This window comes from Capricornis sumatraensis, chromosome 3, assembly GCF_032405125.1.
Source record: "Capricornis sumatraensis isolate serow.1 chromosome 3, serow.2, whole genome shotgun sequence".
NCBI classification, from domain to species: domain Eukaryota; kingdom Metazoa; phylum Chordata; class Mammalia; order Artiodactyla; family Bovidae; genus Capricornis; species Capricornis sumatraensis.
In genome coordinates this window covers 143,025,181-143,051,905 of record NC_091071.1, presented here as the reverse complement: position 1 = coordinate 143,051,905, position 26,725 = coordinate 143,025,181, and the positions used below count along the sequence as shown (strand labels likewise).

General features: G+C 37.5%; 1 pseudogene; it reads left to right on the top strand.

The window, feature by feature from the left end:
- Positions 1-729: 729 nt before the first annotated feature.
- On the top strand, positions 730-26,725 carry LOC138076326 (hsc70-interacting protein pseudogene; annotated as a pseudogene).

Genomic DNA, 26,725 nt, shown 5'->3' with positions numbered 1-26,725 from the left:
AGGCCCCAGTGAGTTTCATTTTCCTACCCTATAGGGTAGCAACATAAATTTTCACTGCATTTATCTTCAAACTATTCATGTTTCCTTTCCTTTTAATCCGGTTTGTCCTCTTTGGGGGTTATTTCTTTTCAATTTTGACTGCATTTTTCCCATTCACAATAAATCACATCAAAATTATTTCCAATTTTCCTTTTACACCCATGTCTTAAACTTCCTTTATTTAAATCACAAGGCAAATGTATACAATCCTTCCAAAGTATTTCTAAAGCACTTTCAGAAGCACTTTCTTAAGAAGCCTTCCCTGATTCTACCCTTTTCCAACAAATGTGGTAGGGATCAAATGTCTCCCAGAAGTTTCCCTTTATTATATCTTGGATCACACTATATTGTATAATAATCACTGGTTTTCCTGACTCGGTCTTTGATCTCAGTTCTGTAGGAGAGGAAAAAATATTTTGCCTCTACCCTTCTGAGTAGATGGCTGTGCGGTGCTGGAGTAGCTGAAAGGAGATACCCCATGCCAAGGTCAGGAGTGGTGGCAGCACTTTGCTGGAACAGTCATAAAGAGATACCCCACGTCAAAGGTCAGGAGTGGCAGCTGAGCTTCACTGGTCTGGCCATGAGGAAATAACCCACGTCCAAAGACAGAAACCCCAGTAAGATGGTAGGCACTGGAGTGGCTGTGAGGAGATACCCCTTGTCCAAGGGCAAAGGAGAAGCCCCAGCAAGATGGTAGAAGGGGGGATTCACATTTACAATCGAAGCCCATTCCCACCAGAGATGCTAAGAGGACTCAAACAAACCTTGTGCACACCAGGACCCAGGGACCCCACGGAGAATGAGACAGAACTGTGTCTGAGTGTCTCTTGTGGAGGTGCTGGTCAGCAGTGGACTGCCTCAGGGATAGGGGGTCTGGGTACAGCAGACTTGGGTATGGCAAAGCTCTCTCGGAGGTCACCATTAACCCCACCACAGAGCTGCCAGAACTTACACAGGACTGGGAAATAGACTCTTGGAGGGCACAAACAGAAGCTTGTACACCAGGACACCCAGCTGTGGATGTGACTGGTGATGGAAGCAAGCTCTGATGCTGTAAAGAGCAATATTGCATAGGAACCTGGAATGTTAGGTCCATGAATCAAGGCAAATTGGAAGTGGTCAAACAGGAGATGGCAAGAGTGAACACTGACATTTTAGGAATCAGCGAACTAAAATGGACTAGAATGGGTGAATTTAACTCAGACGGACATTATATTTACTACTGTGGAAAAGAATCTCTTGGAAGAAATGGAGTAGCCATCATAGTCAACAAAAGAGTCCCAAATGCAGTACTTGGACGCAATCTCAAAAACGACAAATGACCTCTGCTCATTTCCAAGGCAAACCATTCAGTCTCACAGTAATCCAAACCTATGTCCCGACCAGTAATGATGAATAAGCTAAAATTGAGTGGTTCTATGAAGACCTACAAGACCTTTTAGAACTAATTCCCCCAAAAGATGTCCTTTTCATTATAGGGGACTGGAATGTAAAAGTAGGAAGTCAAGAAAAACCTGGAATAACAGGCAAATTTGGCCTTGTAGTACAAAGTGAAGCAGGGCAAAGGCTAATAAATTTTTCCAAGAGGACACAGTGGTCATAGCAAACACCCTCTTCCAACAACACAAGAGAAGACTCTACACATGGATATCAGCAGATGGTCAATGCCAAAACCAGACTGATTATATTCTTTGCAGCCAAAGAATATAGAAGCTCTATACAGTCAGCAAAAACAAGACCAGGAGCCTACTGTGACTCAGATCATGAACTTCTTATTGCCAAATTCAGACTTAAATTGAAGAAAGTAGGGAAAAACCACTAGACCATTCAGGTATGACCTAAATCAAATCCCTTACAATTATACAGGGGAAGTGAGAAATAGATTTAAGGGACTATCTGAATGACAGACTGCCTGATGAACTACGGACAGAGGCTCATGACATTGTACAGGAGACAGGAGCAAGACCATCCCCAAGAAAAAGAAACGCAAAAAAGCAAAGTCTGAGTAGGCCTTACAAATAGGTGTGAAAAGAAGAGAAGACAAAAGCAAAGGAGACAAGGAAACATATTCCCATTTGAATGCAGAGTTCCAAAGAATAACAAAGAGAGATAAGAAAGCCTTCCTCAGTGATCAGTGCAAAGAGATAGAGGAAAGCAATAGAATGGGAAAAACTAGAGATCTCTTCAAGATAATCAGAAATAGCAAGGGAACATTTCATGCAAAGATGGGCTCAATAAAGGACAGAAATGATATGGACATAACGGAAGCAGAAGAATTTAAGAAGAGGGGGTAAAAATACAAAGAAGAACTGTACAAAAAAAGATCTTCATGACCCAGAGATAATCACGATGGTGTGATCACTAACCTAGAACCAGACATCCTGGAATGCAAAGTCAAGTGGGCTTAGGAAGCATCACTATGAAAAAAGCTAGTGGAGCTATTTCAAATCCTAAAGATGATGTTGTGAAAGTGCTGCACTCAATATGCCAGCAAATCTGTAAAACTCAGCAGTGGCCACAGGACTGGAAAAGTTCAGATTTCATCTCAATCCCTAAGAAAGGCAATGCCAAAGAATGCTCCAAATACTGCACAGTGCATTCATCTCCCATGCTAGTAAAGCAATGCTCAAAATTCTCCAAGTCAGGCTTCAACAATAGGAGAACCATGAACTTCCAGCTGTTCAAGCTGGTTTTAGAAAAGGCAGAGGAACCAGAGATCAAATTACCAATATCCACTGGATCATCAAAAAAGCAAAAGAGTTCCAGAAAAACATCTATTTCTGCTTTATTGACTATGCCAAAGCCTTTGACTGTGTGGATCACAATAAACTGTGGAAAATTCTGAAAGAGATGGGAATACCAGACCACCTGACCTGTCTCCTGAGAAACAGAACTGGACATGGAACAACAGACTGGTTCCAGATAGGAAAAGGAGTACGTCAAGGCTGTATATTGTTACCCTGCTTATTTAACTTATATGCAGAGTACATCATGAAAATTGCTGGGCTGGATGAAGCACAAGCTGCAATCAAGATTGCCAGGAGAAATATCAATAACCGCAGATATGAAAATGATACCACCCTTATGGCAGAAAGTAAAGAGGAACTAAAAAGCCTCTTGATGGAAGTGAAGAAGAAAGTGAAAAAGTTGGCTTAAAACTCAACATTCAGAAAACTAAGATCATGGCATCTGGTCCCATCACTTCATGGGAAATAGATGGGGAAACAGTGGAAACAGTGGCAGACTTAATTTTTGGGGGCTCCACAATCACTGCAGATGGTGACTGCAGCCATGAAATTAAAAGATGCTTACTCCTGGAAGGAAAGTTATGATCAACCTAGATAGCATATTGAAAAGCAGAGACATTACTTTGCCAACAAAGGTCCGTCTAGTCAAGGCTATGGTTTTTCCAGTGGTCATGTATGGATGTGAAAGCTGGACTGTAAATAAAGCTGAGTGCCGAAGAATTGATGCTTTTGAACTGTGGCGATGGAGAAGACTCTTGAGAGTCCCTTGGACTGCAAGGAGATCCAACCAGTCCATTCTAAAGGAGATCAGTCCTATGTGTTCATTGGAAGGACTGATGCTGAAGCTGAAACTCCAATACTTTGGCCACCTGATGTGAAGAGCCAACTCATTGGAAAAAACCCTGATGCTGGGAAAGATTGAAGGCAGAAGGAGAAGGGGATGATAGAGGATGAGATGGTAGGATAGCATCACCGACTCAATGGACATGAGTTTGAGCAAGCTCTGAGAGATGGTGAAGGCCAGGGAAGCCTGGCATGCTGCAGTCCATGGGGTCACAAAGAGCTGGACATGACTGAGGAACTGAACAACAACAAAGTTCCAAAATGAATATCAATGAATATCAGTTGACTTATTTAATAATAAATAAGGATAACCTGAAATGCCAAGAGGACAGCCAGTGCGGTGTAAGTTTGGAGGAATGGCTAAACTTCAAAGCTATGTATTCAAAGGAAATGCATCGCTACTTTGGAAAACAGACTCAGAGGCTGAATATTCCATGTTAGGTGTGAGGGGAATTTTTATTTGTTGAAAGAGCTATTTCTCTTCTACATTCACTTAAAATTTAAAACATCATGTATTTATTGTTAAGTATTCTGAGCAGTGAAATGTGTTGACAAATCAGCACACTTACTTTATTTAAATGACCTAATAATCTGTCATTTGTATTTTACAAAACAGAAAGAAAATTTAATTCAATGTCTCACCAGTTTAACCACTGATCTAGAGTCTTTCATATGCCAGTAATTTTGATAATATTTGCTCACAGAAAACAAATATGAAGCTTGTCCTTGCAGGATCTATAAACTCATTTATATGAATAATCACCAACAGATTATGGCTGTGATACAGCTTCGCAAATCCCCGGAGTGTAAAACTGAACATGGAAATTAAATAAATCACAATAGCCCCAATCAAACTAAGCAAATCTCTCTTCTCACTGGATTTTACATTAAATTCCACAAGGTCATTTGACTTACCCTGAGGTTGCCAGGATTACCCATGTACTATTAAATTCCCTGCCTTTTTTTTTTTCTAACAAAATTAGTTAAAGTTGCCACTTTTTTTTGAGACATCCATGTTACTTCGAGTTGAGTCCCTCAACAAAACTGCAGAATGATTGGGGTCTGACAGACCCACTGGTAGAGGAAAGACAGCCCACTGACCATTCCCACTGCAGGAGTGGCTTTTGTGTCACACATGGCACACAGTCAGCCTCCAATGTTCTTGCCAGACTTCATGTTCTAAGTTTCTGGTTACAGAAAGAGAATCACTACAACCCAAGGAATCCCTGCAAATACATTAAGAAAGAGATAAATGTGTTTTATGTACAACATGTTATGGTTCAAAGTTAGAGCTTTGATGCCTTTGGCCTCTCCCATCACTTATGGCATTCTGTTGTTAAGGAAGACCAGCCAAAGGGAATCTGTATATCAAAGAGGACTCTTTTTGAAACTTGATCATCATTTGCTTTTTACGTTGCTCCATGTGTGTGCCCAGTTGAGTCTGACTCTTCATGACCTCATGAACAATAGCCTGCCAGGCTCCTCTGTCCATGGAATTTTTCAGGCAAGAATACTATAGTGGATTGCCATTTCCTCCTCCAGGGGATCTTCCCAACCTAGGGATTGAACTTGCTTCTTTTGCATCTCTTGTGTTTCCTGCATTGGCAGGCAGATTCTTTACCACTAGTGAGAGAATTAATTCTTAGGTGGGTTGATAAGGAGTCTGGGGCCCTTGAGGAGGAGAAAGGGGTCCGGGGCCCTCGAGGAAGAGAAATTCTCTCCTTTGGAGATCACAAATCTGACACTGTTCACCATAAGCTATCACTAGCACCACCTTGGAAGCCCTACACTGCTCCAACAGCAGAAAATTCCTAACAACAAAGCAGAGCCTCTCTTCTCTCCACTGAAAAACGAGCACCCAGAAATCAAAACATATTGCAACCTTTCCTTATCTAAGTCTCTTAAAAATTTTGTTAAACATGAAATCAGTCTTTTAGTTACTTTCACTTTCTAGCTCATGCATTTTCAGTTTGTGCTTTTAATGATTAGATCAGCTTCCCAGGTTACTCAGTGGTAAGGAATCTCCCTGCCAATGCAGGAGACATGGGTTCAATCCCTGAGTTGGAAGAACCCCTAGAGGAGGAAATGACAACCCACTCCAGTATTCTTGCCAGGAAAAGCCCATGGACAGAGGAACCTGGTGGGCTATGGTCCATGGGGTCCCAAAGAGTTGAACAGGACTTAGCAACAAAACAATAATCAGATCAAAAAAAAAAGAAAAAAAGTAAACCTATCTTCTTTACTAAGATCATTCATAAACTCTACATTTTATCTTAAGATTCTTAATCACTTTTTCACATGTATTGATTTATCTAGGAAGTTTATTTGCTCAGTTATAAACAGTGGGGTCATACTGAATTATCTTCTTCTTTATACATAAACAGTGTTTATAGCAACTATTGTTACCAAATTTCATGCAGTTTTTACTTTAGCCAGAGGAGTTTCAGCCACAACTAAATAAACCAATGAATTGGCCAGTGTTTGTGCTAAAAGTAAGTTTCTCTTGCAGTTTTTAGGCACAGACAACATCTAGTACTCAAGAAGTACAATAATCATTTAGGGAAAAAAAAAATTTAACAAACAAAAATGTGTAATTTAATCAGAAAATCCCATTATACCTTTTTCATTCATTTATTCATCCATAAATCACTCAACAAATCCGTACAGAGTCCCTACTTTGGATAATCTTATAGGTTGTGCAGACAGATTTTTTTTTTTTTTAAAAGTCAAACAGTCAAAACCATGCCTTCTTGAAATTTATATTTTAGCAGAAAAAGATGGAATAAACTAACCAGATAAAACATGTAGTATGTCAGATGGTCACCAGTGCCAGAGCAAAAAAAAATAAGCAGGAAAGTGGGGTATGGAAAGCAGAATCAAGGAGAAGGGACTGGAAAGGATAAGGAAGATAATGTGGGAAAGACCAACTGGAAAGGAGTATGTGAACAAATATTGAAAAGAAATGAAGTGAAGTAACAAGCCATGTGAATATCCAGGGAACATTCCAGGCGGAGACAGCAAGTGTGTTTGGAGCCAAATGAACTGGAGCAAGAGGATTAGAAGATAGAGATAAGAAAGAACCATAAAGATGAAATTTTGACTGAGGGTCAGGAGGCTGACCATGCAGGTCACTAGGGCCTGACCAACATGAGACGTGCTTGGCATTTACTCTCAGGAGGCCAATGGCATTGAAGTGTTTTGAACAAAGGAATGACATGATCTGGCTTAGGTATCACTATGATTATTATAATGAGAAAAGAGTTTGGAAAGACAATGAGAGAGCAAAGAAACCTTCTTACTGTCCTTAACTGTCATGCAGAAATTTTCATCCATCCTTCTCTAATAAAAATTCTCAGCATCTGTTTTCTCATGTGGTAAAAACAAAAGTGTACCCATCATGTCTTTGATTAAGAAACTCCTCCACAAATACCAAGGCAACTTCTTGTATGTGAAGAGTCATTCTATCAACACAACCAAAGCTCCCTCTGGGCTTAAATGCTTTGAGAGAGCTTCTTAATTGCACCTAATTAAAAAAGCATGTAAACAATCTTAATTTGAGATGTCTATGTGAGGATGGATTTTAATTATTTAATATTAAATTTTAAAACTCTCCTCTGTAAGTGGAATTTTTCTCATATGAAAAATTGATATAACTACAGTCCCTGGACTAGTCACATGGTGAGGTAGCCTCATAGCCAAGTAAATATAAGCAATTTAAATCTGATATATGCTTAGAATTCTATAATATTGGTATTAAATAAGTTGCATACAAAAAATTCAGAAATATACAAGGAGAAATTTTAAAACATTTTTGTGTTTCAGAAGAGTTTCTTTAATCCAGAAAATAAATCTTTATAGGATTCCACTAAACAGAAATTCCCATAGTAAATTATTGATATGCTGATATCAATATATTTACAGAAATATAATTATTCTTGAAAAATTGAGACTTCCAACCTGGGCTACTGGGGTTTATTACTACATTTCCTAAAGTCTGTAAAACCTCTGAAATTATGTGCAACTTTGTCTGTGTGTATGTAATATGAATGTTTCTTAAGAGTGGTCATAGATTTTACCAGAGTTTCAAAGAGAATATTTACTCTACAAGAACTATGGTACAGTCACTATGAGGAAATGATTGTAGTCACAAGAAAAGAGTTTAAATATGTATTTTAGTATTTATTCTAAAAGTCTTTTTCCAGGGTCTTCTAACTTCAGAGTTAGAAGCGTATTCAAATACTTGGTCCACCTGATGCAAAGAGCTGACTCAGTGGAAAAGACCCTAATTCTGAGAAAGAGTGAAGGTAAAAAAAGGAGAAGAAGTCAGCAGAGTATGAGAGAGTTAGATAGCATCACTGACTCAATGGACATGAACCTGAGCAAACTCTGGGAGATAGTGAAGGACAGGGAAGCCTGGTGTGCTGCAGTCCATGGGGTTGCAAAGTTAGGCAATACTTAGTGACTGAACAACATCACTTCAGAGTACTGGAGATCTCACAGAGAGACTAAAGCAAGATCTAACTGTCCTCAAACTTACGTTCTTCTTTAAAAGATAAAGAAAATCTACAGAAAACAATTCAAGGAAAAGGCAAGGACATGATCTGACCAAGGATTAGAAACCCAATCACAATGAATTGAGTAAAACAGAATGTATTATAAGGAATCGGAAGACTTAACTAGACCCCAAGTATGCACCTGGTGGCTTAGGCAGTAAAGAATCCACCGGCATGGGTGGGAGACCTGGGTTCGATCCCTGGGTTGAGAAGTTCCCTTGGAGGAGGTCATGGCAACCCACTCCAGTATTCTTGCCTGGAGAATCCCCACGGACAGAGGAGCCTCGTGGGCTACAGTCCATGTGTTCGCAGAGCCAGACACGACTGAGCAACTAAGCACAGCATATACACAGCATAAGTATGCCCAGGTATGATAGGAACTGAGATGTTCTGGCTTGCTCTCCCTCAATCTCTCTTCTACTCTGCAATTTATCTGATTCACGTTTTTGTCTGCAGATATCTCTAACAGGCTTCCTCCAAACACTGCTTACTATTGGCTTTGCAAAAGCCAACACTCATGCTGAATTCCCCATTTGCCAAGATTTTAGGTATCAAGTAGGATACCTAGAATTTTGTTACTAATCAGGTAACAAAACCTGATTCAGGTCTCCATTTTTCTTAAGACTGTATTAATTCTCTGGAGAAAGGGAATTTGATATTCTCTTCTTGGATTCTGAATCCATCTCTGGACAAACATGGCATAAAATCATCTGATAGAAACCTGGTCACTGGCCCCTCCTTCAAGGAGGGCAAGTAAGCATATTCAGAAATGGTTACATAGTATGGGCTGACAGCCAAACCCTCCTATCTATCTCAGTGGTTATAACTAAGTGTGTAAACCAATCAATTATCTTTTTTTAGCTTGAACATATGAAGCACCTAGGATATCACTGGGATTCACTAAATATTAGTGCTTTCAACAAACATGCCCTCCATCAGTTTCATACATGCATGCACTCAACAAATACAGCTACTTACAAGGTCTTCCTTATGTACTCAACCACCGAAAGGATGACAATAAACATAAGCCTCCTTTCTGTCCTTGGGGTCCTTAAAATCTATTACAATATTAAATAATATTTGATGAATACCAAATAGGTAATTAATAGTGCTATATCTAGAATTGACATCTGAAACAAATCATTTTTAACACACCTCTCCTTGTTATGACAAAATTAAGTTCAGTAATGAGCTTCAAATTAGCTGTTTTGTAGCAATAAACACATTTAACAAACACCATATTTACATAGATGTTAATTTGAATAACTTCTGATATATTTGTAATGAGCCATTAGTGTTCGAGTTTGTATTGGGCGCAGTGCTTTTTCAACTTACATGATACCATGTATTTCTCCATCTAAGCAGTACATTTGAAATAAGCTGTGAAAACACAGTAACTGTTAAAAAAAAAAACAAAATGAGTTACTTCAAATTTCTCATTCTGTTATTCTGGAGTTTTTGTGGAATTTTAAACGTGATCTAGAAACAAATCTAGATTCATAATCACTCAACTCACCCTCCAAGCAGAATACCTGATTTAAGAGGTTTTCAATAAGTATTTGTTTAAAAAAAATGTCCAGGGAGAATCCAAAATACTGTCTAAAGTATATTAAACTTTCATTTGTTGTTGCTATTGTTTAGTTGCTAAGTCATGTCTGACTCTTTGAGACCCCGTGGAATATAGCCTGCCAGGTTCCTTGGTCCATGGGATTTCCCAGGGAAGAATACTGGAATGAGTTGCAATTTTGTTCCCCAGGGGATCTTCCTGTACCAGGGATCAAATCCATATCTCGTGCATTGGCAGGCAGATTCTTTACCACTGAGCCACCAGGGAATTATTGATAATAGTCTAGTAGATAGAAACTAATACAATCATAGTCTTCAAGGTACTAAAACAACTGATTTGGTAAACAGTTGGAGACAGAAGGAGAGAGAAAAATTGCTTGATAACCACAGAACAATTTTAGGGCTAGTGTTTAATGTAGATCTGTGATGTGGATGTGTGATGTGAAAGAAGTTGTGGTTTACCTTTTTGGTCTTGCTAAATGGACATGGGTTTGGGTGGACTCTGGGAGTTGGTGATGGACAGGGAGGCCTGGCATGCTGCAGTTCAGGGGTTGCAAAGAGTCAGACCTGACTGAGCAACTGAACTGAACTGAAATATAGTAAAGTAAAATGGGCGGGGGGGGAATCACAATTTTAAAAAATGATCAGTTTCTTGTAGTTTTTCTCTCCATTTACTCTTCTTGCTTTTGACCTACAGATATTTTGAAGAATATAAACATTTCTTGCTAAAAAGTTAAAAATCATAAATCTTTCAGTGCTCCACTTAAAAATTTTTTTGAGAAAAACCAACCTGTCTTTATCTCTGTGAAACTAAGATGTAGGCAATACTTTTTCTTCGCCAGAATTCTATCAAGATATTATATCATTAAATTCTTTTATTTGTTTTTCTTCTTTTGTAACAATAATGACAATGAAGAATAATTGGGCCACATTAAGTTACTGGTGATATCTTGATCTCTACCAAGTAAAGATTAAATAGATATGTAATCAATATTTTACTGACTACAAAACTAAGAACTGTACAAAAAAGATCTTAATGACCCAAATAACCACAACAGTATAATCACTCACCTAGAGCCAGACATCTTGGAGTACAAAATCCAGTGGGCCTCAGGAAGCATCAATACAAACAAAGCTTGTGGAGGTAAGTTGACTCATTGGAAAAAACTCTGATGCTGGGAGGGATTGGGGGCAGGAGGAAAGGGGGACGACAGAGGATGAGATGGCTGGATGGCATCACGGACTCAATGGACGTGAGTTTGAGTGAATTCCGGGAGATGGTGATGGACAGGGAGGCCTGGCATGCTGTGATTCATAGGGTCGCAAAGAGTCAGACACGACTGAGCGACTGAACTGAACTGAACTGAGTGGAGGTGATGGAATTCCAGCTGAGCTATTTCAAATCCTAAAAGATGATGCTGTGAAAGTGCTGCACGCAATATGCCAGCAAATTTAGAAAACTCAGCATTGGCCACAAGACTAGATAAGGTCAGTTTTCATTCCAATCCCAAAGAAGGGCAATGCCAAAACTACCACACAACTGTACTCATTTCACATGCTAGCAAAGTAATGGTCAAAATTCTATAAGCTAGGTTTCAACAGTATGTGAAGTGAGAACTTGCAAGTGTTCAAGCTGGATTTAGATAAGGCAGAGGCACCAGATATCAAAACACATAATTGCCAGTATGTAAGATACAGAGGTAAACCACAATGTACCATAATATGGAGATGACATATATTTAAATTCAAGATAAAAAGAAATTAATGTGGTAGCTTTCCATATTAAATGTTTATGTAATAAAATTAAGAATCTCATATGGTAAAGAGTAATTCTCAGAACAGTTAATAGATTTAAATGCATCTTTTGAGGGGCCTCATTTCTTCATTGCTTTCTAGTATTTTCCAGATAGGAACCCTTATGTCCACTCCTAGGGTCTTGCTAAAAAATCCAAATGACTTCTTAAAATTTATATCTGACCTGGATATTTCATGTTAGCACTATTACTTATATATTTGTTGGAACATGTTCTATATTTGAAAATTTGTTGTATATATGTTCCATAAAATAAAGAAAAAAGACACTTAAGTTTAGCAACTTTGGTAGTATTTGAAATGTGACTTACTTTAAAAAATGCTTTCATTTGAGCCCAAATACCTACAGTGACTAGGCAGTGAAGTGGGTAAGTACGAAAAAAAAACAGAAAGCAGAGACTATTAAATTGGAAATACTGTCCGTGTGAACAGGAATAAAATCTCTGTATTGCAGTTGAGATTTGCCATGTGGTAGCTTAACCCCAGCATTACCAATACTTTGAATTTTCAAAAAAGTCAGAAATCTAAATTCATATAATTTTTAAATGTCAATAATGAACTTTTTAGCATTCAAAACTATGTGGGATGACAAAATGGGAACCTGGAAATGACCCATCATCAGATCTTTGCCCACTAACCTATATTGGGTTACCCAAAAAGTTAATTTGGGTTTTTCCATAACATGTTACAGGAAAACTCAAATGAACTTCTTGGCCAACCAACCAATTTATTCAAATGAGACTTAAAATGCTTAAAATAAAGCATAAAATAAAGTTCATGTCATACAATGTTCTTTAACTGAATCAGAGTGCTACACATCTCAGATGCTCAGATACAGTGTGAGCTATGAATCACAAAACTAATTCAGAATATAAATCTTATTCCTGTTATAAAATTATGCAAACTAATTGAGCAATATTACCTTACACATGCAGTAGGTTTGGGGTGGACTTATTTCAATTAGGCAAACACACAGTGCTCTGACAGGCAGAACATATTCTCAGAAGAAAAATACCAGGAAAAAGCCTGTATAAGCAATTCTGTTATGATCACAAACTGTTTCAAATCAACATCATCAATCTGTTTTAAATAAGCAATAAACAACTAATTAAATCCAGAATCATAACAGATTCAACAGTTAAAATTCTTACTGCCAAACCAGCTATTTTTTATCTAGAAATAAATCTTGAGTTGACATATACATAAGTTATAGCTTATAGGCTTCTATTATATACCCGCCTCCCTTTTATAAGGGCAACGATAACATCAATTAATTATTTCACAAATACAACAATTACAGGGTGGGTGCAACACAGTCAGAATTCCTGTCAGCTTCATAGCTCAAAAAACACTCAGAAGCTTGGCTAGTGAAGCCCACTGTATTGTCCAGTGCTGGTAACCTGCCTGTAGAGGTCCCTGGTATTTATTCTTTTACTTTGGACTGAGAAGTCTACTCGCATAGAGAGGTTGATATGACTGTTGACAGTTTTTAAATCAAAGTGTTAATATGCAAAGGAATTAACATTTCCCAAAGCTTCTGAAAATGCCTCCCTACTTCTAAAACTCCAGAACATCGCCAAACCTAACCTTCATATTACAGCACTTAACATACATCTTGCTTTGTTTCAGATAACTTGTGTATGTGCTCCTCTCCACTGATTTGTACCAGGTACCTGAAAAGTGTTGATTCGGTCTTTTTTATCATTTATTGTTTACGCATAGAAGACCAACCCATCATAAATCCTTATGTAGATGTGTACAAATACTCAGTATATGTGTACAAATTAATCAAAATATGAAAATCTGGAGATTCAGAGATATGGATGCAAACCATCCTTTCCATGGTAGTTTATGTTTTCTGATTGGTACCCAAAACTGACTGCAGGTGTCACCCAATAATTGCATAAGGTATGCATCATTGTACTGTTAAATTATATAAAAGAGCTCTTGAGTTTCCCATTTGCCATGGAAGATATCTCTTAAGAATATGAGGATAAGACATACACATACATTACCCCTTTAACTACAATATGGAGAGTGATAAGAGCAATTATCACATTATATGAAAATTACTATTTGTCTCTTCCCTAGAACACAAACTTCTTAGAATATGATCATGCCACAGTATCTTCACACTTTCAATGTTAAATATTAAATATAAAATTTGACCCCTAAGATATACTCATAACTGTTAATATAATAACAATCAATGATAAGCCAGTTTGAATAATAATGATGCCATCACCTTCATGATCATTTTCAATAAAATATATGGTAAAAGGACTTCCAGGTAGCCAAGAGAATGGTGGCTGCATATCCATATCTCTTCATGCATCCCATCAAAATTATACAGATCAACAAAAAGAACAAATAAAAACATACAAATTCTATGATTTCAGCAAAACTAGAAGACAGGACATAGTAAATTTCAGATTACCTAAAAATGGAAAAATAAATGCCAATTCCCATCAGAACTATTTCTTGGGCTCCTGCCACAATGTTTTCAGGGAGTTAGTGACATGTGGAAAAATGGTCCAAAAGAGAGAAAAGGGGTTTGAGATAAAATATAGTCCCACAGAAGAAGAAAAAATCCAAACAAAACTGAAGAGCCTATTACATCAGAGCAATGACAAAAAGAAAAAAAAATCACATAAAGAGTGACAGTAAAAATGTCAAAGTATGTAGCTCCAGAGGCCCATCCAGACACAAAATTATTTTAAAAATTAAGTGTAACTATAATCATTAGCTTTGAAAGAACTCTGGAAAAAGTTAAAGATTTTCAGTTCAGTTCAGTTCATTTCAGTCACTCAGTGTGTCCGACTCTTTGCGACCCCATGAATCACAGCACACCAGACCTCCCTATCCATCATCACCTCTTGGAGTTCACTCAAACTCATGTCCATCAAGTCGGTGATGCCATCCAGCCATCTCATCCTCTGTCGTCCCCTTGTTCTCTTGCCCTCAATCCCTCCCAGCATCAAAGTCTTTTCCAGTGAGTCAACTCTTCACATGAGGTGGCCAAAGTACTGGAGTTTCAGCTTCAGCATCGTTCCTTCCAAAGAAATTCCAGGGCTGATCTCCTTCAGAATGGACTGGTTGGATCTCCTTGCAGTCCAAGGGACTCTCAAGAGTCTTCTCCAACACCACAGTTCAAAAGCATCAATTCTTCAGCGCTCAGCTTTCTTCACAGTCCAACTCACATCCATACATGACTACTGGAAAAACCATAGCCTTGACTAGATGGACCTTTGTTGGCAAAGTAATGTCTCTGCTTTTTAGAAACCAAGCAAACCCTTACTCAAGAAAAATACAACTTAACAACTGTAAGAAAACATTGCAGCATTTTTACCCACTCTTGCCCTACCTACTTTCACTGTTCGGTTGTGGTCTTAAAATCAGCCCATGTTCTCAGTGGAGGATCTTGTTTCTGGATTCTGGAGAAAACAGAGCAAAACTTACTTTCAGGGAATTGTGTTTGTATGTTCTAAGCTACAGGAGGAGCTAGCCCACGGCATTTATTTTTGTTTTGTTTAAATCAAAATAAACTTAGGGAAGAAAAGCTGGTGTGCAGAAAGTGAAAGTAAAGTCGCTCAGTCGTGTCCGACTCTTTGCGACCCCATGGACTGTAGCCTACCAGGCTCCTCCCTCCATGGGATTCTCCAGGTAAGAGTACTGGAGTGGGATGCCATTTTCTTTTCCAGGGGATCTTCCCGACCCAGGGATCGAACCTGGGTGTCCCGCATTCCCAGCAGACGCTTTAACCTCTGAGCCACCAGGGAAGCCATTCCTAAAAACATTATAAAGGAAATTAATAATTGAGGCAAAAGATAGACAAGTGGAAAGCCTAGGAGGAAAAAATGGGGAGAGAGTTCTAAGGAAAGACTTCCATTCAGAAATGAGAGCATTCAAAAGCACACGTGTTTACTGAGAAATTTAGAAAAGCATGTACGTGTGCAGGGAAAGATACACACTCAGAAAAGACTTGAGAAGACTCTAAGCTTTCACCTTCAGCTATTGCTGATGCTCAGGGTGAGCAGGAAGTTAAGGCTAAGTCAGAGTCATGAATGATCACCAAGCACTGAAGGAAAGGTGCTTTGCAAAAACTGGAGAAGATTCCTCCTGAACTTCAAGGAAATCTGTGAAAACACTAGCTGAACACAAGCTAAAATAACAGAAAAACAGACTTTAGAGCTCATATGTGCCAAAAACTACATACTTTACAAAAATAGTTTAGAAAAACCACTAAACAAGTAAACATATGTAGCCCACAGCAAGAAACATAAACAAACCTTGTGAAAAGGGGGAAGAATCTGATTTCCAGAGTTATTACATCCAAAATATGATTGCTGTATAAGCAACAAATAGATGCCAAAATATATTTTTAAATCTGACTAAAAAGAGATTAAAAGGTTAAATTTAAAACAGAGAAACAGGGCATAAAATATATAATTATAAAGGCAATTGCTAGGGAAAACATATAACTTTCTTAAATGCAAAAATATCATTTTTTTCAAATAGGTTAAAATCTTCATATCAAAGTACAACTCAAAACAAAATTTTAAGTGTTATCATCTAAAGTCACAATTCACAATTAAGTTGGAAAAGTTGTGACTATACATCAAATAGCATAAAAACAACTTTAAAAAATAGAAACTATTGAAGACACAAGGAAACATACACTAGTAAGATTTGAACATATTACTTTTAATACAAGAACAAAGTGCACAAAAATAAGCCTGAGTATAGAATACTTAAACAACATTAATAATGTAGACTATGTGTGTATGTATAAACTTTATACCTTAGCAGAGAAAAAATTTTTAATACAGGAAATAGTCATAAAATTACACATATTTTATTATAATCCCAAATATTGTCATGAAGAAAACACTACTGACTTCTATAAACTAGAAATATTACAAAACAAAATAAAATAAAAATTAACAATATTAAGAGCCTTTCTATATAGAAATTTGAAAGAACATATCAAACAACTCTTGCATGAAAGCCAATACAACTAAAATGATAAGATTCAGCATCACTTTTGAGAACTTCTATGCATCATCATAACTTCACAACAACACTGAAAGCAGTTATCAGATGAAAATTTACAAGCAGAAACTCACGAATTAAAACAGAAAAAATGAATTGGATGAATTGAATTCCCCAATTAAAACAATACAGTAAAAAATTAATGAATAAAAGTAATACTGATCACTGGAACTTTCAAGGGTCTATGCATATAAAATATAATTTAAAAATAGGTTGTTTTATTTGCAACAATATGGATGAATGTCAAAAACATCAGGCTGCTTGAAAGAATCAAAAGACAGATAAAAGAGAACTCTAATCTACAGAAGTAGATAGTGCATCAGTGTTTATACAGAGATATGAATAATATGCTAATCTTTGGACTGAAAATTGTCTTATGATACACATATTTGTTTATATATGTTAAAAATGATGCAATACATATATATAAAAACTCGGTGGGAACCACAGATATAGTCAAAAGCTGGATATTTTTTTAATATATTTTACTCTTAGAAACTTTTTCTCCTAAACAAGTAGTCTAGTATGATATGAAGTCAATATATGATTAAAAAAAAAAAAAGTACTGAAAACTGATTATCAAACACTTTCCAAATGATTTACAATGGTGGTAGAACAGGCCTATGTTCCCCTAACTAGAATTTTCAGGCCAAATTTCAGAATTCAGAATTACTCAGACCTTAGAAAGATAATACACAGTGAAGCCCTCGTGTATGACACCTCCAGTGAGGTGTGAGGCAGTACCCCTTAATCAAACACATTAATATTCTGTGGTGAAATGTATAATCATTCAAATTGAGCAAAGTTTTTCAAAAAACAATTATGTTACCTCAGCTCAGTTGAAGCAGATTTTGCAGCCAAATGACTGAAAGGAAAACTTTTAGTTTTCTGAGATTTGGGATTTCAGAAGGGTAGATAAGGAAATCAGGAGCCTTATTTGCCCACAGCACTGGGCATACAGAAGATTTTTTTTTTTATGGACCTATTAACTAGGTGATTCCTGATAAAACAACTTCATCAAAACGTTCATGTGTGATATCACCCCCATTAAGCTCAGTGATTCAGCTAGGACACATGCACACTGCAAGACAAGACAGGTCTGCTAAGACTAAGAAATGGGGCTGCTTCCCAGCAGATTGCCTCATTAGAAGATCTGTAATAGTATCTGAGTCTGGATTGGATTCTTGTTAGGATATTCAGTAGTTTGGTTTCAGTTCTTCCCAGATTCTCAAAATACAAAGAAAAAGAAATAAAACGGATTTCATTAAAAAGGAGGAGGAGGAAAAAAAAGGTTCTCATTTATCCAAGTTCATTGGAAATTTGCAATTTAGCATTCATTGCTATAATAATGAAAATTTTATAAAAGCTTTATCTTGTCTTCTACACTTTTTAATGTTATTAATATAATTCAAAGACTGTATAAACTTTATCATTTCCAAAAAGCACACATCCAAATAATTTTCTAGATGTTATCAATTTGAAGAGTCTTCAGACAATGATTTTTTTAACAAAAGGTAACACTAATTTTGCTTGTTGCTACTTTTGTTTGTGATCCTCTGAATTTACACTAATTATTTAAATGCTCATGTATTTAATTGATAGGGGAAATGAGTAGAATGCTTGGATTGATGGAATGAAAGGTCTTATAATTATGCTGACAATTATTAGTAATTGCAACAATAATTCTGAATAAATTAATTTTACATGAACTGAAATCAATAAGGAAAACTACATACTGAGCCTGCAAACATTATTGTAATCAATTGTAATTTCTTTCTCAGCAAATTTGTTTTTCATATCTGGCATACATATATCAAAAGCTATGGATCTCTGAAGCCCAGAAATAAAGTGAAATAATCCAATGGGCAGTTCTAAAGTGAGAAGCACTTCTAAGTGGAAATCTCATCACTATCTCAAATTCCATATTCTCTTTGGCCAAAGTCACTTTTAGAGAGATAATCAATAAAGGGAGATAAATATTAAGAAGACTGTTATTTTCCAAATATTAAAAAATATTCCAGTTTCAAATGTCACACTTCTATTGATTCATCTTTATGAGATTTTTTTTTTACTATCACCTTCCTGTGTCCATTGGATTTGAAGAATTATCTGCAAACCTGCTAATATACACACAATCATCTGTCCTTACTTTCTGGGGTACAAAAATTAGCATTTAATATCAGAGTTAAGGAAAACTAGTAAATTTTAAATTTGACTATTCTTTGTCTAACTGATGTCTTAGAGGTCCAAGAGAGGGATTAAGGGCTTAAAAAACACACACACACAGCAGTTGTTTTCAAAGCCTCTTGTTTTACCCACTACATCTGATAAGAGATTGAGGATGAAACCCTTCCCTTTAAATGGGTACTTCCAGAATAAGGTTTCAAATTCAGTGAGAGAACCATCACTCTCACTGACCAGGTTGAGAAGTGTTTCTTTATCATGCTCAAAGCTGAGAAACAAAGCTTATCTTTTCCCAAACCAAAATAAATCATTCGACGTCTGGTTTGACACTAATACAAAAGAAGTCAAGGGCCTCTTTGGGTTTGCTGAAGGAAAGAAGGGACATCTAGTTCTTGCAAGTGTCAGTTGCAAATGATTAATGAATCAACAGAAACTAACAGGAAGGGGAGTAAATCAACACAGGGTCAAGTGGTCCAGATGTCAAAAGGCCGGGCAAATAGGTAATCTGTTGAGATGCTTATGAAGAATTTTCCCAGAGAAAGTCACAAAGTACTGTGACTGCAAATAAGAGCAATGGAAACTCTTCCACAGACCTACTGGGAAGAGCTGTCTGCAGACCCACTGGACACACACAGAAGCATCTGTCCTCACATGCCTGCTGATCTTCTTAGAGGAAGTGAGATGGCATCTTGAGAACACCTTCTCTCTACTTTAGTTTATTGGAGCAGATGAACAGATCTTCAAGTGCACAAAGTAAATATTCAGGGAAAGATGAGGGGAGCAGGAATGGGAGGAATCTCAGAAGTAGAAACAGAAAAACAGAATATGAACCCTCATAAAATAGAGTGAAGAATATAAGAAAATCTGGATCTTTGTTTATCAAAGATTCATAGTTAAAGCACCTGCCTGGCAATGCAGGAGATGCAAGAGATGCGGGTTCGATTCCCTAGATTGGGAAGATTCCCTGGGGTAGGAAATGGCAACTCACTCCAGTATTCTTGCCTAGGAAAATTCCTTGGACAGAGGAGCCTGGCGGGAAGAAGAGCTTGGCAGGATACAGTCCATGGGACTGCAGAAAGTCAGACATGACTGAGCACACACACATAGTTTGGCAGAAACATTAATAAAAAAGCAACAGAATCATACTCTCTATTGAATATAAAGATGGATTGCTTAGGTCCCAACAGGCAAGAATCTGTTTCATACCCATAAGTGAAGTCTTTTTGAGGAAAAGAAAGATGACTATGTACACACCAGTTGTTATTAACCACTATTATTGGTCCTAATGACCATGACTAATAGTAAAGGCTGCTGTTCTGCCCAGACAGAGCAAAGACTGTGTTAACGCTTACCAGCACACAGCCTGTGTGTTCATCTCAGAAGAGCGAAAAATACCTCCAGTAGCAACTAGGATTGGTCTTTAATGCAAAGGTACTTCATCTGGTCTCCACAAACACTATTTAGAAGTCAAAAATCAAATTTCACTACCTCCCACTCCCCCACCACACACAGATTATATCAATGAACCTATGTTCATTACTCTGAGTATCTGAGAGCTTCCAGCAAATTCTCAAGTGGTTCTTAAAGGATTAATAATTACTTATATAATACCCTACCCATAAGGCCGGTGGAGAAGGAAACGGCAACCCACTCCAGTTTTCTTGCCTGGAGAGTCCCAGGGATGGAGGCACTTAGTGGGCTGCCATCTATGGGGTCACACAGAGTCAGACACGACTGAAGCAACTTAGTAACAGCAGCAGCAGCAGCATAAGGCCAGTAGTAGATAGAAGGGTACTAAAACGGAAATAGTAGTGACTATCCATTTAGTTAGCTAACCCAAGAAGAGGGCTTGTTTCATGGAACATGTGTATGTGTGTCTGTGTATACTTGAGAAAGGTAAAACAGAATCCAACATCCTGGTATTTATTTTTAATATGAATAATCCTATAATTCTTATCAATTTTACATCAGAATAAATAATTTTAGCAAGGGACAGGAAGACTGTCAAAGAAAACTGGGGAGAATTGTTAGGTAGGATATCTGCCAACTAATCAAAATGTATTTAAATTGAAATTTGAAGGGAAGAGAAAACTATTTTACAAGTTTATAAGCAGATATCAGACATGGCATCAGAAAAGACAAAACTGTGGTGACACAGAGGTAAGCAACTGTCCCTCAAATTTCACTGGTTTATATTAAAAATATAATAGATTAAATAATTTAGTAAGTAAGGAGTAAATATTTCACATATTCTGCTCCCTTTTCATTTCACTGGTGTATAGTGACCTAAATTACTCTAAAATCAAAGGTTTCCTTGTGAAATATTCATGTAAGATTCTTCTGTATAAGTGGATAATAACCCTTAGCACTGAAAAACTTCCTGGGTTTTAAAACTGCTTATAAAAATAGTATAGAACACATATGAGAAAGAAAGTAAACGTATTAAAATTTTACTGTGTTTTTATCTTTTAAAAATAAAAAAACTCGAAATGGAAAAAGTAGGTATATTATTAACTGATAACTGAAATTAAGCATAATATGGATAAGAAGATAATTAGCTTCTTTTTAGAAAAATAAAATCCAGGAGACAGAAAGAACTTATAGATGAGATTCATCATTTTTTGAATCTTCAAATTATGAAAACTTTTAAAAGAGGTATTATAACATCAAACACTGTTAAATACCTTGCTTTTCAGAAAGAAGAGAATATTAAATTCTGTACATGCCAATGGTTTACATTAGCATTGTTCCCTGGCCAGTGTTTAGAATAAGTTATTAAACAAATGGATGATGAGTACATAGAAAAGAAAGTGAAGTTACTAATGGCCATCATGGGTTCACTGGAAAAAGTCATGCCAAGTGAACAGTTTTCCTTTTAACAGCTTCTAGTGCCAACTGGGAGAGTGAGTTCTAAATCTTCAAGCAGATTCTGTAGGTGTTTTCCCTTGTGCTCTACCATATTTCTTCTCAGTGACTTTCAGTGAAGGCCTGAAAACTTAAGAAGAAAAATGTCTGACTAAATTGGAAACAGTAAGAGCAGTTATGGTAGCTGAGAGATTCAAAAGCACAAAAACTAAAACTGGGAGAACTTGAAACCAACATAAACAAGATTAAATTGTGACAAACTCACAGTACTCCCCATAGGATGGGTCGCTGTCAGTTGCTTCTGGAAACTGAGAAGGACAGTATGCGTCTGAGCAGCACCTTGGCAGGGATACCTTCATTAATATCAGACTGCCAAGTCCTGGCTGGTTCGTATGCCTAAGTATTTGATGGGCTTATCAAGGGAGGATAAGATGCCTGGGAAAGACCTCAAGACAAATAGCTCTAACATGAGGACAAATTTTCAATCATTGACTTGCTTTTTAACTTCTCTTATCTTTTATACCAATGACCTCATTGCTTATCATGGAAAGGGTGCTATTAAAATGATTAGAACAAACCATGAAAAGGTTATTATGAATGATCATATATAATATATTGAGAGATACAATCTAAATAAACTTGTCAAATTTGATTCCTTTGAGTTATGTTTTAAAATATTTTCATATATTCTCTTGATGCCAACATGCATTTTGAAGTCCACAGATCCCTCTAAAATTTCCAAGGAGAACATGTCTACTACCTGAGGTGTGGAGAAAGGATAAAATGAATAGATTTTCAAGGCAACAAATTCAATTGGGGTAAAATTAAACAAAAAACTAAAACAACACAGAAAATTGTGTCAGAAAGTGGGGAAGGTGGAAGGCCAAGCAAAAATATCTGGCTCAACTTGACTAAACTATGTTTTATTTCAAGTAAAATGAGAGTGTGGTCAATGCCCTGCAACACTTAGTTTCTACTCTTTAATGAGACTGTAAATTTCAATAAGAATAAAGATCACAGTTTTATTGACCTGCTTCCAAACTTTCTGCAGTTCTGAGCTTCCATAGTCCTCATGTCAAAATTACTTGATTTTTGTTTGTTCATTGAAGTATAACTGATTTACAATGTTGTGTTAATTTCAGGTGTAGAGCAAAGTGACTCAGTTTATATAAATAAATATGCATAATATATTGCAGCTCAGAAAATCAAAGACCAAATGTTTCTTATGTCATAATGACCACTCAAAGACTTATTTTACCTTTTTTTCCACTCTTCAGTAATTTGTGTAATAGCGATGTATCCAATAGAAAACCAGTATTTAACAATTCAAAAATATACATGAATGAGAAAAATGAAAAACAAAAGTACTAATTAAATTTAATTAGGTTGTGTGGAGTAAATTGATCATCTTGCTTCATGTACTGAATTATTTGATCCCAAGGAAATGGAGGCTCATTAAACAGTTCTCATCATACTTCTATCATGCCAACAGATACTATTCTCTCCATATCATGATTAATACCAAAATTAAAAAAAAATAATCTGAGATAGAACTGGTAGTGAAACTCCAAACAAAATCAATTTATGGAGATTAACAAAAGAGATAAAATTTCACTTACAGATAACCATAATGAACTTGGAGTGACATACTCTTCCCCTGTTTAACATCTAGAGTATTTTATAGTTAGCAGTAGGAGAAAGTTACAATAGAAGAGACTAAGATATGGAGCTTTTTCCCCCTCAGGCTAGGTTTATAAATTTGGCATGAAGTTTCTTCTCTAGAGTTGGGTAAAGAGGTCAAACATAGCTATGTAACCCAGTCATTTCCGTCACTGTGTATATATCATTGTTTGCGTACAAACAACAACAACAAAAAATACACTGGCTACAATAAGTAAAATGTAGAAACAGTTGAAAGTGTATCAGAAGATTTCAGAAATCAAATAAAACGCTAGAAAAAAAATCACACTTAGAAATCGGCAGGAACCAGAAAAAAACATTGGTTTAGAGAGCAGGTAGTTCTCTGCAGTGTCTCAAAAGGATGAACCCCAAGTGTTTTCTGTCTTTATGTCCCTCAAATTCCAGGGAGAAAAGTCCCATGAATCTAGCTTAGTCCCATGGTTAGAAGGGTTAAGACAACCTGAGTCAATTATGTTAAACTGTATACCATGAGAAGACAAGTAATTCCTCTCTCCGAGACTTTGGATTCTATGACTGAATGAATGAACATTGGTTCATTGTAAAATGACAAAATCCACTACAACTACTAAAGTCTAAACCAGGTTTTAGTCAATACGAGCAATATTCATTTTACCATTCACCTTGTTTAAGAAATATCGAATTTGTTCTTAATCTTTGTTGAAGATAAAAGTACCTATTAATCATTCAAAGAAAGATTCATGTATCTTTATATGTGAATAAGTTAATGATTGCCCGAGAACCTAGCATTAGGGTGCTATCTAGGAAAAAGTAGTTACCAGCTCAAGAAATGAGACAATCTTACACTAATCTTTTATCTTGAATTTCTAACCATTAGGGACACAGGTCTCATTTACAAACTTTTCTTATATAGACCACTGTGAGTTAGGTGGTAAGTGCTTAGACTTTATAATAGAAAAATGATGAGATTCACTATGAAATTATAAAATGAAAGGCTAGTAATATGACAGAAATCATTGAAGAAACTTTTCTAGCTTTCTTTAGGCCTTTATGGAGAAGGCAATGGCACCCCACTTCAGTACTCTTGCCTGGAAAATCCCATGGACAGAGGAGCCTGGAAAGCTGCGGTCCATGGGATCGCTGAGGGTTAGACATGACTGAGTGACTTCACTTTCCCTTTTCACTTTCATGCATTGGAGAAGGAAATGGCAACCCACTCCAGTGTTCTTGCCTGGAGAATCCCAGGGATGGGGGAGCCTGGTGGGCTGCCATCTATGGCGTTGCACAGAGTCGGACACGACTGAAGTGACTTAGCAGTTAGGCCTTTACCTGCATTTAGTAGGTAGCTGTTTTCTTCCCAGGAGGTGGTAGAACCAGCAATGCTGTATGATACAGTAGCAGGAACAGTTAATTGTCTTCCAAGATAATGTTTCCCTTTACCTCTGTAGTAATACAGCAAAGCAACAGTCAACTGGAATAGACTATGATTCTCAGTCTTCTTTGTAAAGGTCATGTATCTAAGTTTCGGCAAATGAGAAAAAGCACTTTCTCAAGTGCTTTTCTCAAACCCTCTTGAAAGACTTTAGCAAATTCTCTTTATCTTTTTTTCCATGACACTTCTTTCCTGCTAGATGGAAGATGAATTTGAAGGTCGAAGCTGGAACATCAACGTTGGACTATGAGGTAATTTTGAGAATGAAGCCTTTCATGTTGTTGTTGTTCAGTTGCTCAGTCATGTCCGACTCTTTGAGACCCCATGGACTGCAGCACGCCAGGCTTCCCTGTCCTTCACCATCTCCCAGAGCTTGCTCAAACTCATGCCCGTTGAGTCAGTGATGCCCTCCAACCATCTCATCCTCTGCCATTCCCTTCTCCTCCCTCCTTCAACCTTTCCCAGCATCAGGGTTTTTTCCAGTGATCAGATCTTCACATCAGGGGGCCAAAGTATCTGAGCTTCAGCATCAATCCTTCCAGTGAATATTCAGGACTGATTTCCTTTAGGATTGACTGGTTATATCTCCTTGCAGTCCAAAGGACTCTCAAGGGTCTTCTCCAACACCGTAGTTCAAGAGCATCATGAGAGCCCCTTTACGAGGTCATACTGAAATAGTGCCCGGGCCTGAAATCAGACTGAAGCCTCTTCCTCGCCTGCTGCCTCCCGCCGCTTCTAGACTATGCTGCTGCTGCTGCTGTGGCCCCCTGCAAAGTGAGCGAGCTTCCAGCCTTCGTGGAAATGTGTATGCAGGACCAGAGCGTCCTGTACACCAAGGAAATGTGCTTCCTGAGGGAGTGGGTGGAGAGCATGGGGAGTAAAATAGCACCTGCTGCTCCTAAATCTAAATCGGAAGAAAATACCAAAGAAGAGAAAACAGATGGTAAGAAGCTGGAGGAAAACATAAAGACAGAGGAACCAAGTGAGGAAAGTGATCTAGAAATTGACAATGAAGGTATGATTGAACCAGACACTGATGCACCTCAAGAAATGGGAGAAGAAAATGTAGAGATAACTGAGGAGATGATGGATCAGGCAAATGATAAATATGTGGCTGTCATTAATGCCCTAAATGATGGTGAACTACAGAAAGCCATTGACATGTTCACAGATGCCATCAAGCTAAATCCTCGTTTAGCTATTCTGTATGCCAAGAGAGCCAGTGTCTTCATCAAGTTACAGAAGCCAAATGCTGCCATCCGAGACTGACAGCGCTATTGAAATAAATCCTGATTCAGCTCAGCCATATACAAGTGGGGAGGGAAAGCACACAGACTTCTGGGCTACTGGGTGGAAGTTGCCCATGATCTTGCCCTTGCCTTTAAGCTGGATTATGAGAAAGATGCTAGTGCAATGCTGAAGGAAGTTCAACGAAGTGTCCAGAAAATTGCTGAAAAACAGAAAAAGTATAAGCAAAAACGTGAAGAGCAAGAGATCAAAGAAAGAATAGAAAGGGTTAAGAGGGGTTGGGAAGAACATGAGAGAGCCCAGAGGGAGGAAGAAGCCAGAAGACAATCAGGATCTCAGTCTGGCTCTTTTCCAGGTGGCTTTCCTGGGGGAATGCCTGGTAATTTTCCTGGAGGAATGCCTGGAATGGGAATGGGAATGCCTGGAATGCTAGGAATGGCTAGGCTCAATGAAATTCTTAGTGATCCAAATGTCCTTGCAGCCATAAAGGATTCAGAAGTTATGGTGGCCTTCCAAGATGCGGTCCAGAACCTGGCAAATATGTCAAAATAACAGAGCAACCCAAAGTTTATGAATTGTCAGCCAAATTTGGAGGTCAAGCACAATGCCCTTCTGACATAAAGCCCCTGATGGAGGAAAAGCAACTTAGATCACCTAATGGATGTTGCAATAATACAAACCAATGTATCTCTGATCTTCTCATGAAGAAAGCTGGGGTGCTTTGA